The following is a 10,420-nucleotide window of genomic DNA, read 5'->3' as shown; positions in this document are numbered from 1 at the left end:
AGCGGAAGAAGTAGTTCTCTGCAAACATTTTGAATTTTAAAATTTTAATAATGTCTTTCAAGTTTATGTGTATTGATAAAATTCCTTTTCGTATGTTCATAAATCAGATTTTAAAAGGTCTACTTGTCAGATAATATTTTACCAATACAATCCCCTTTTTATTATAAAAGCAGATCTTCAGTGATTATATTTAACCCTCACCTCATCTTATTTCAGATGAATAGGCATTTGTTCTCTCAACACACAGAAACCAACACCATCACCCATTTTTTAAAAGAAAAACTGGGGCAAGAGTATTTGTTCTGAGGAAAACATCCTGAGAAAGAAAAAGTGAGGACAAGGAGAAAGAAAAGATATTTTAAAAGATTTTTTACAGCGCCTACACTTATTTTCAAAGGTTTGTTCCACTGGCCCCAACAAATCAGATAGTTTAAAAAAATTTTTTTTTAATTCCTGTACATTATTTTGTTCTATTAATCCACTTGTCCATTCCCACTCCACAAGGAAGGTAAAACTAAAGATGGTGGAGCCTTGCTGCAAAGACATTTAATATACTCTATTGGCCATTGCCCATTGATCCTTAGCAGAAACATTCACTTTAACATCTTGTTGCACTTAAGCGATGGAAGGGAAGGATTGGGGTGAAGGTGGGGGGCAGCTCTTTTCTCTGCACAGGAAGAGGGTCTCCCAAAGTGTCTACACCTAGGACGTCACTTTGTAGTGGGCCCACCAGGATTGTGACTCGTCCGCCGTCTCCAGCTGGCTTTTCTCTCTGTGCGGTCAGCACAACAGGGCCACGCTCTGGCCAAGCAGACCACCTCAGCCACTCAGCCACCTCCCCTTGCAGACCCAAGCTCTGGTGGAGGGGGCGAGGACACTTCCTTTGGGGCCCCGCCCCCAGCCCGGGTGTGGGTGTGGAGGAGGGTTGTGCAGACCTCGGTGCTGGAGCATCCCCGTTCTGTCCGCCCTTGACCGACACGTGGCTTTTGCCTTCAGCCTTCATTTCCACCTGGCCAGGGCCACACGAGCCCCAAACTCCGCAGCGGTCCGCAGCTGCCTCGGTCCTTCCGACCTCCACGGTTCCGAAGCAGAGTCTCCTCAGGAGGTCCACTCGTCCCCGAGGAGACCCAGCAAGGGCGCGTGGCTGGGCCAGAGCCTCACAGCTGGTGAAAGGGAGGAAACCCCAGTCCACGTCCCTGTCCTGGAACGAACAGGAATTCATGCACTGTGGACATCTTCAACGCCGGCTCCAGATCTTTCCTATGAGTGTGAGGGGAGGCTGGGCCCGAGCGACGTCCTGTCACTTTCCAGGGACCCAGCCCTTCCCAAAGGCCTCCTGGGCAGGAAAATCCCTCAGTCCGTCCCACGCACACCCCACGCAGTCGAGCTGCCTTTTCTTCTGCTCCGGGTGATTCTCAGCTACTGTGCATGTTCCAATCCCTGCCCCGAGTCCAGGCAGGGAGAGACGTTCAGGCGTCCCTGGGGAAGGGCAGAACGATTTCGGATCCAGACTCTGGCCCTGGACGGTGCAGATGACGAGGTGCTCAGGGACGTTTGCACAATCTGGATGGCAGTGATGTGGGGAAGCAGGAAGATTCAGGTACAGCTCCTGGGGTTAACAGCCAGATAGAAAAGAGGAGCCTGCGGGGCGCGGGATGAGCAGCCAGACGAGCGCTGGTGGCCAAGACCGAGCCTCCGTCGGCCCTACCATCTGCCCTCCGGGTGGTCTCCCCCTGTGCCCGCCATCGCAGCCACCTAGGACTCCTCGCACTTCCTCAGCATCAGCCAGCGACCAACACGAGATCAAGGGACACAACGCAGTGGGAGGAAAAAAGAGTTTGGAGAGGGCGTCCCAAAGGAGCTTGCAACCAGCCCTCAGCGGCTGAAGCCGGTCGGATCCGGGCCAGGGGTGTTTCGCGGGGAATCGAGCCCCAGCGCCAGCTACCGCCAGGTGGCGCTGCAGATGGACCCTCCGCCTGCTGTAGACAGCGCATGGCTGTGCGCCTGCGCGCGAAGACTGCGGCACTCTGCAGCCTGTGGGAGGGTTGATCCATCCCAGGGGGAGACTTTCTAGGAGGGAGTATTGTGCTGCTTGCGGGAGCAGGTTGCTGGACGCTTGCAGGCTGCACTGTTCCTTATCCAGAGGATCAGCTGGTATAAGAAGAGTCGCTGCAGGAACGCTAGGCAAAGGAGGCTGATAGTAGGGGTAGGCTAAGAGGTCATTCAAGCCTTCACTTTGATGTATGCGGATTATGTTCAGGGTACATGGGGGCTACTCAAGAGGACAAGTCCTTTGTGGAAAAACACCTTGATATTCATCTACTGCCAAACGGTTATTTGGACATGCATGATTTTGTTGCACCTTAATATAGACCTCATTAATGACACATTTAGCACAGTTTCTTAACAGCAATTTTAGGTAAATGTTTGGCCAGTGTTACCCAGCTATTTCATGGATATGAATAACATTTAAGTAAAGTTAACTTACTGGTGTTTTGGTCACTGTTTTGTTTTATTATCCTTGGTGTATAGGAATCCCATAATTTGAAATGGCATTACATAAATCAATACTTTATGAAATAGTAAGGCTGGGTTACTTTATAAAGATTTACATGCTAAATACTTTTACTTGCTTTCAATATGTCTTTGTCTGGTGCACTCATCTCCTTTGCACCCAAGATTTCTCTTGGGATATGTAGCGACACTCACTGCAGTGGTACATGGGTGCATAGGATGGACAGTCCCATGAAACTATGAGTTTGTTTCCTGCATGTGGCGAGTTTTCCGTGGCCCTGGTATTTCTAGATAGTGGCATGGTAACTGCTAACCCTGACACCTCGCAGTGCCTGGGTCTGTCAGTCAGAAACACTAGGCCAACAGGTTCATTGCATGCTCCAACTTGTGTGTTCTTGGTGCCTGGGAGAACAGCTTGGCAGGCTGCAGTGCTGGGTGCTGACATAAAGTTTGTGGCACAATAAATCTCAACACATTTTAGTAGATTTGTTTTGTGTAGTGTTATTCGCAAAGGAAGTCTGAAAACATTTTAGTTGCATTGAAATATTGAGCAAGAGAGTAATGTGACATTGTTGGGAGCCAGGGATCACACTGAGAAGAAAGGACATTTAAACATGGAATGAATGAAGGCAAGAAAGAACCCTAGGGTGCAAAAAAAAAAAATAAAGGAAATATTTGCTTGAACTCATGATATCTTAAAGAGGTATGTGTATGTGTACATGCATGTACACGTGCTCATGTATATAAATCATCTGTACATATATAATTACATGTAAGAATATTTGCATACATGTGTATGCACATATGCACGTAGAGTAGTCAAGGCTCTTAGGTCCAGGTGCCAGCAGGGTTAGTTTCTGGTGAAGCCTCTCTTACTGACTTGCAGATGGCTCCCTGCTAACTGTGTCCTTACATGGCCTTTTCTGTGCAATGCACGTGGGAAGAGAGAGATCTCTGTGGTGTCTCTTCTTCTTCTTACAAGGACACCAGATTAGGACCACACCACCCTTATGACCTCATTTTACCTTAATTACCCCCTTAAAGGCATCCAAATGCCTCCAAGTACTGTCACATTGGGGGTTAGGGCTTCAACATGTGAATTTTGTAAGAACACAATTTGGTCCATAACATGGAGTATGGCTAATTTCAGGGCTAGATCATGGGAGGTACTAAATAACTCTGAAACGTTTTCTTCAGAGAGAAAGTAAGAAACTGTTAAAAGAACAAAGAACAAACAAAAAACCAATTTGGTATGTCACAAGGAGGCTAGCCAGCTTAAAGCGGTGTCTAGTAGCCACAGGACAATCTGAAAACAAAAGTAATTAAATACTGATAATTATCAGATAATAAATAAATATACAGAGAGATATACAGGAGATGCAGGATGACTGTTGCTTAAAGGAATACACCAGGGCCATCTCATAAAGATGGAGTAATTGCTCGTGTGGGAAGATTATCATTTTGCCTTCGTCATAGTAAAGATGGATTAGGGGAGAATCATCCATGAATCTTCAACACTAGGGAATTAGAGGAAACTATTACTGAGGGGCAGGGTATTGGTATTGTCTTAAAGTATCTCCCAACACCCTCCTTATTAGTTGCAAGGGAAAAGATACTAATGATATGTTATAGATATGGGATAAAACCTTCACTGGGCAATCAAAATGATTATCATTGAGGAGGCATTTTTTTTTCCTTTTTGTCTCTTTTTTTGTGACCGGCAACAGATCGCAACCCTCAGTGTTGCACCCGTACTGACCGGGACCGGCAACGGGATCACAACCCTCGGTGTTGCCCCCGCACCTTGCTCAGCCAGTGAGCGGCCGGTCTGTATGTGGGATCCGAACCCTTGGCGGGAGCGCCGCTGCACTTCCCAAGCGGCGCACTGTAGCAGTGCGCCACCGGGCCAGCCCGAGGAGGCATTTTGTAAAACCAATAACAATGAAGGACAGGTGGACATTGTGTGCCTCCAATTGTGAAACCTTGAGGAAGACACAGATTCACCCAGGTAGTCTTTTGACTGAAAATAAATAAGTAGAATCTAATTGTAAGCAAATGTAAGATACACCTAAACTTTTCAACATTCTTTTAAAATAATAGCGGGAGCGATGTTTTTTCTTAAAATATCACAATGTCATAACTGACACAGAAAAGCTGTTGAAATATTCGAGACTAAAGAAGGTAAAGGATATTTGGCAAGGAAATGTAGACTAGATCCTGCACTGTAGGGAGAAAAAACCCCAAAACATTTTGTGTCATTTAACAAAATTATAATTTGAACAGTAGGATATATAAAACTATTGAGTCAATGTCAAATATATAGCAGTTGATACATATAAGAATATCTAAATTTGTGGTAAAAACACACCGAAGTGTTTAGCAGTAAGTAACCTCAAATGGTTTGGAGAAAAAATATTGTATGTATATGCGTGTGCATGCGTGCGTGCGTGCATGCGTGTGTTTGTGTGTGTGTGTGTGTTTGTGTACAGAGAGAGAGAGGAAAAGAGAAAGATTGGGTGCACAAAGAATAAAACAATTTAGGTGAATCTGGTTAGAAAGTGTATTTGTGTTCATTGTAATATTCTTATTCTTGAAATGTTTACATTGCATAATATCTTGTTAATGCATTCTTAGATACATTTGTTAAATAATTCTTTATATTTTTCTTTCGAGGTACTTTCAATCTCATTCCCAAAGTTAAAAATGAAAACAAAAAATTGTCACCAATGAATGCATTAAATTCTGTGCAAACAGTTTATGGTAGAAATGAAAATTTTGATAAACATTAAAAAGTACCTTCATAATGGACAGCAAAAAAGATAGAGTAAAATTTTAATGACTCCCCTAATTCACAAAAATAAAACAAAGAAAATATTTCAAATACTCTCCACAACCCCGTGCACTATGTGTGCCTACTCAGCACAATACAGCTCATTTCTATCTCCCACCCTCCAGAGGAAGAAACTGGAGCCCACAGAGAAGTGACCTGTCCATTGGTACATGTTTCTGTCCAACTGCAGTACCCTGGCTCTTCCTCCAAATGGGGCACACCAATGAATCTCTGTGCTGCCTTAGTCTTTCCCTCACAGTCCCTTGCCCAAGTCCAGGAACACTTTTGCCATAGTCTTCACCACCAGGTATGCAGTGTGGAACCACATGGATCCCAAGCAGAAGCCATAATGGAGCCAGGCTCACACTAAGCTTGTTCTGGCCTAGGCAGGTGCTGCCTTCCAGGGCACCCTGGATGATGGTTTCAACAATGTCGGCAGGATTTTTCTGAGGAGACAGAGGTAGGCAGTCAGCCAGAGAGGTGGGAGACTCTCAATCATTCCCCATGACCCAGAGGCTCAGGGAGGATATGGAACAGTTACCACATGTCCAGAGCAGCTCTGGTCCTCAGTTCGCTGCCAAACTCTCTGTATTAGTCTTTTTTTCTTTTAACGAAGTATATGGAACAGGGTGATTTATAAGAAAGTGAAATTTGTTGTTTACAGTTTCTGAGGTTGAGAAGTCCAATGTCCATCTGATGGTGGCAACAGTGACCCAGGGGTCTCACATTGCAAGATAGTGGAAGTAGAGTGAACAAGAGAGTGAGAGACTCTCCTCTTCTTTTAAAGTCCTCAGAACCACACCCCTGACCACCATTCTTAATCCATTCACTACTGCACAGTCCTACAATCCAATCACCTCTTTAAGGCTCCACCTTTCAATTACCATGATAGGATTCCCCCCCTCTTAACAGTCACAGAGTGGGAGTAGTTTCCAATACAAAAAACTTGGGGGATACAATTCATGCTTCAGGAAGCTTTGGGGGGACATTATTCAATCCACTACACTCTCCAATTCCCAACCTCTCTCGTCAAGGAGCAGATGGTACTGGGAGTTCCTCTGGAAAGGTCCAAACAGCTCTGATTGTTCTGGTGATTGCCAATGACTGCTCCAGGCTTTCAGCAACTGGGGTCAGAGGAAGGCACCTGTGATTGGAGAACAGAGGGGTCATCTCTTGACTTGCCTGGTAGCAAGGGCTCTGGAAACCCCTAATCTCCTTTCTGTCTCTATGGATTTGCCTATTCTGTGCATTTTGTAAAAATGGAATCATACAATATGTGGCCTTCTGTATCTGGCTTCTTCACTTAGCATGTTATCGGGGTTCATACATATTGTAAGATGTATCAATGCTACATTACTTTTAGGGCCGAGTTTCTTCCATTGTATTGAATTCATTGAATTCTAAGTATTTTTTTTTTTTTTTACGTATTGTGCATACTAGATCCTTATTAAATATATGATTTTGCTATGGCTGAATGCTCCTTCCAAAGCTCATGTTGGGATGTAATTGTTATTAATTGTACTGGAAGGTGGGACCTCTAAGAGGTGTTTAGACACCTCCCAATAATGAACTGATGCCATTATTGCAGGTGTGGGTTCACCCCTCTTGCTCTCTCTCCCCCTCTTGGCCCTTCTCCCATGTTATGACACAGCAAGAAGGCCTTTGACAGATGCCAGCCCCTCAATCTTGGACTTCCCAGTCTCCAGAACTGTGAGCCAAGACATTTCTGTTCATTACAAATAACCCAGTCTGTGGTATACTGTTACAGCAGCACAAAAAGAACTAAGGCAGATTTTAAAATATTTCTCCCATTTTTTGGTTGTCTTTTCACTCAGCCTGATAGTGGCATTTGATGCAGAAAAGTTTTTAATTTAGATGGAGTTAAATTTATGTTTTTCTTTTGTTGCTTGTGATTTTGATGTCATACATGAGAATTCACTGCCAGACCCAGGGTCATGAAGATTTACCCCTATGTTTTCTTCTAAGAGTTTTATCATTTTACCTTTTATGCCTTTGATCCACTATAAGCCATTTTCTGTAAATGACACGAGGAAAGAGTCCACTTTTGTTACTTTGCATGTGAATATCCAGTTTTCCTACCATGATTTATTGAAGAAAGTATCTTTCCATCTTGACTGGTCTTATCACCTTTAAAAAAATCAATCAACTGAAGATCAACGAATCAAAAAGTTGGTTTTTTGAAAAGATAAATAAAATCGACAAACCACTTACATGGCTAACAAAAAAAAGAAGAGAGAAGATTCAAATAACAAAAATTAGAAATGAAAAAGGTGATATCGATATATAGGATCATATCGTCTGCAAACAGGGACAGTTTGACTTCATCCTTTCCAATCTGGATGCCCTTTATTTCCTTCTCTTCTCTGATTGCTCTGGCTAATACTTCCAAAACTATGTTGAATAGGAGTGGTGAGAGTGGGCATCCTTGTCTGGTTCCTGTTCTTAAAGGAAAAGTCGATATATAGGATCATATCGTCTGCAAACAGGGACAGTTTGACTTCATCCTTTCCAATCTGGATGCCCTTTATTTCCTTCTCTTCTCTGATTGCTCTGGCTAATACTTCCAAAACTATGTTGAATAGGAGTGGTGAGAGTGGGCATCCTTGTCTGGTTCCTGTTCTTAAAGGAAAAGTCGATATATAGGATCATATCGTCTGCAAACAGGGACAGTTTGACTTCATCCTTTCCAATCTGGATGCCCTTTATTTCCTTCTCTTCTCTGATTGCTCTGGCTAATACTTCCAAAACTATGTTGAATAGGAGTGGTGAGAGTGGGCATCCTTGTCTGGTTCCTGTTCTTAAAGGAAAAGTCGATATATAGGATCATATCGTCTGCAAACAGGGACAGTTTGACTTCATCCTTTCCAATCTGGATGCCCTTTATTTCCTTCTCTTCTCTGATTGCTCTGGCTAATACTTCCAAAACTATGTTGAATAGGAGTGGTGAGAGTGGGCATCCTTGTCTGGTTCCTGTTCTTAAAGGAAAAGTCGATATATAGGATCATATCGTCTGCAAACAGGGACAGTTTGACTTCATCCTTTCCAATCTGGATGCCCTTTATTTCCTTCTCTTCTCTGATTGCTCTGGCTAATACTTCCAAAACTATGTTGAATAGGAGTGGTGAGAGTGGGCATCCTTGTCTGGTTCCTGTTCTTAAAGGAAAAGTCGATATATAGGATCATATCGTCTGCAAACAGGGACAGTTTGACTTCATCCTTTCCAATCTGGATGCCCTTTATTTCCTTCTCTTCTCTGATTGCTCTGGCTAATACTTCCAAAACTATGTTGAATAGGAGTGGTGAGAGTGGGCATCCTTGTCTGGTTCCTGTTCTTAAAGGAAAAGTCGATATATAGGATCATATCGTCTGCAAACAGGGACAGTTTGACTTCATCCTTTCCAATCTGGATGCCCTTTATTTCCTTCTCTTCTCTGATTGCTCTGGCTAATACTTCCAAAACTATGTTGAATAGGAGTGGTGAGAGTGGGCATCCTTGTCTGGTTCCTGTTCTTAAAGGAAAAGTCGATATATAGGATCATATCGTCTGCAAACAGGGACAGTTTGACTTCATCCTTTCCAATCTGGATGCCCTTTATTTCCTTCTCTTCTCTGATTGCTCTGGCTAATACTTCCAAAACTATGTTGAATAGGAGTGGTGAGAGTGGGCATCCTTGTCTGGTTCCTGTTCTTAAAGGAAAAGGGGGGATGGGAGAGAGGGAGGAGGGCGGGAGGTGTCGGTAATGGGCCATAATAATCATATACATTGTATATTGACAAAATAAAAATTAAAAAAAAAAATCAATCAACTGCACATATGTGCTTATTTCTAGACTCAAAATTCTACCACATATGAATGAGCACATGCGGCATTTATCCCTCTGTGCTTTGCTTATTTCACTCAACATAAGTTTCTCCAGGCTCATCCATGTTGTTGCAAATACAGATAGATCTTCCATATGAACCTTTCTTCTTCTTATGGAGCAGTATCACCATTTATCCTTGCAGGATAGGATTGTTAATGACATCTCAGCAGAGAGTAGAGTTTACAAACACCTCATGCACATAAATTATGAGATGCAGGATGTTGCTGCTGATGACAGCTACCAACAGACAACAGGAGACCAAGAGTATTATTGACGGAAAGGATTTCATCTACTGCTTCACTAGGCTGTCAGATGGAGCCAACTGAATTTCCCTTCCCCTGCCCTCTGTATTTTGTTAGCTTGCTGCCCTTGGGCTTGTGGGAAACAACAGGAGCACCGTGGCTGGGGGCACCTGCCACTTTCCTGTGCAGGGGACCTATAGGTAGACTTGCATGATGACAGTGCCTGCTTCTGCATCATGGGATGAGTCCTTGAATGATTCCACCTCCTCCTGCAGTAGATTCCAACATTGCTTGGGTGGAACTGCAAATCCATGGGCACAGAGCTGGAGGTCAGGACTGAGGGACTGATGTGGTCTGATTTCGTCCATGAAGAAGCCAGGGTGACTAAGGGAACGTGTGGTCAGAGGTGTGGTGGCAGCATGGAGCAGGGTGGGTGTGAGACTCTGGGATACCAGGAGGGATGTAGGAGAACCAGTGCTAGTGCCCTCAACAAGGACTAACGAGTTAAATCTGCAACATTTGTGAAAGGTTTCTTGGATTTGGAGGCCAGAACCCATACGAGACAGTGCCAGGGCCTCCTATGACTAAGGGGCAGGGAGGGAATTGTTTAATACCTCTCAACATCAGGGCAAAATGATGCCTGAAGAAAAAAGCTTCCTTTTCCTGTCTGTAAAGTGCAGATATTAACAAGTTCTTTGTGAGCAGCAACAGCCAAAGCCTTCTGAATTTTGAACTGGGAGAGGCGAGGGACCCCACTTCTCAGTTTTCTCATGCGTGTCCGGGAAGCACAGACAAGACTGGTGTCTCATGGCCTCTTCTCCGTGCTCCCCTTTGCCTGCCTCATGGTCAGGCTCAGCAGAGTGAGAATTCAGAGGAAGCAAGTGGCACCTGAGTTCTTGATGCTGAATCCACAGGTGATTAGGGACAGGTCCTTTCTCACAAAATGACAT

The sequence above is a fragment of the Galeopterus variegatus genome, unplaced genomic scaffold (assembly GCF_000696425.1).
Source record: "Galeopterus variegatus unplaced genomic scaffold, G_variegatus-3.0.2 Scaffold11576, whole genome shotgun sequence".
Classification (NCBI taxonomy): domain Eukaryota; kingdom Metazoa; phylum Chordata; class Mammalia; order Dermoptera; family Cynocephalidae; genus Galeopterus; species Galeopterus variegatus.
The sequence above is the reverse complement of the archived record's forward strand: the minus strand, read 5'-3'. Positions refer to the sequence as shown.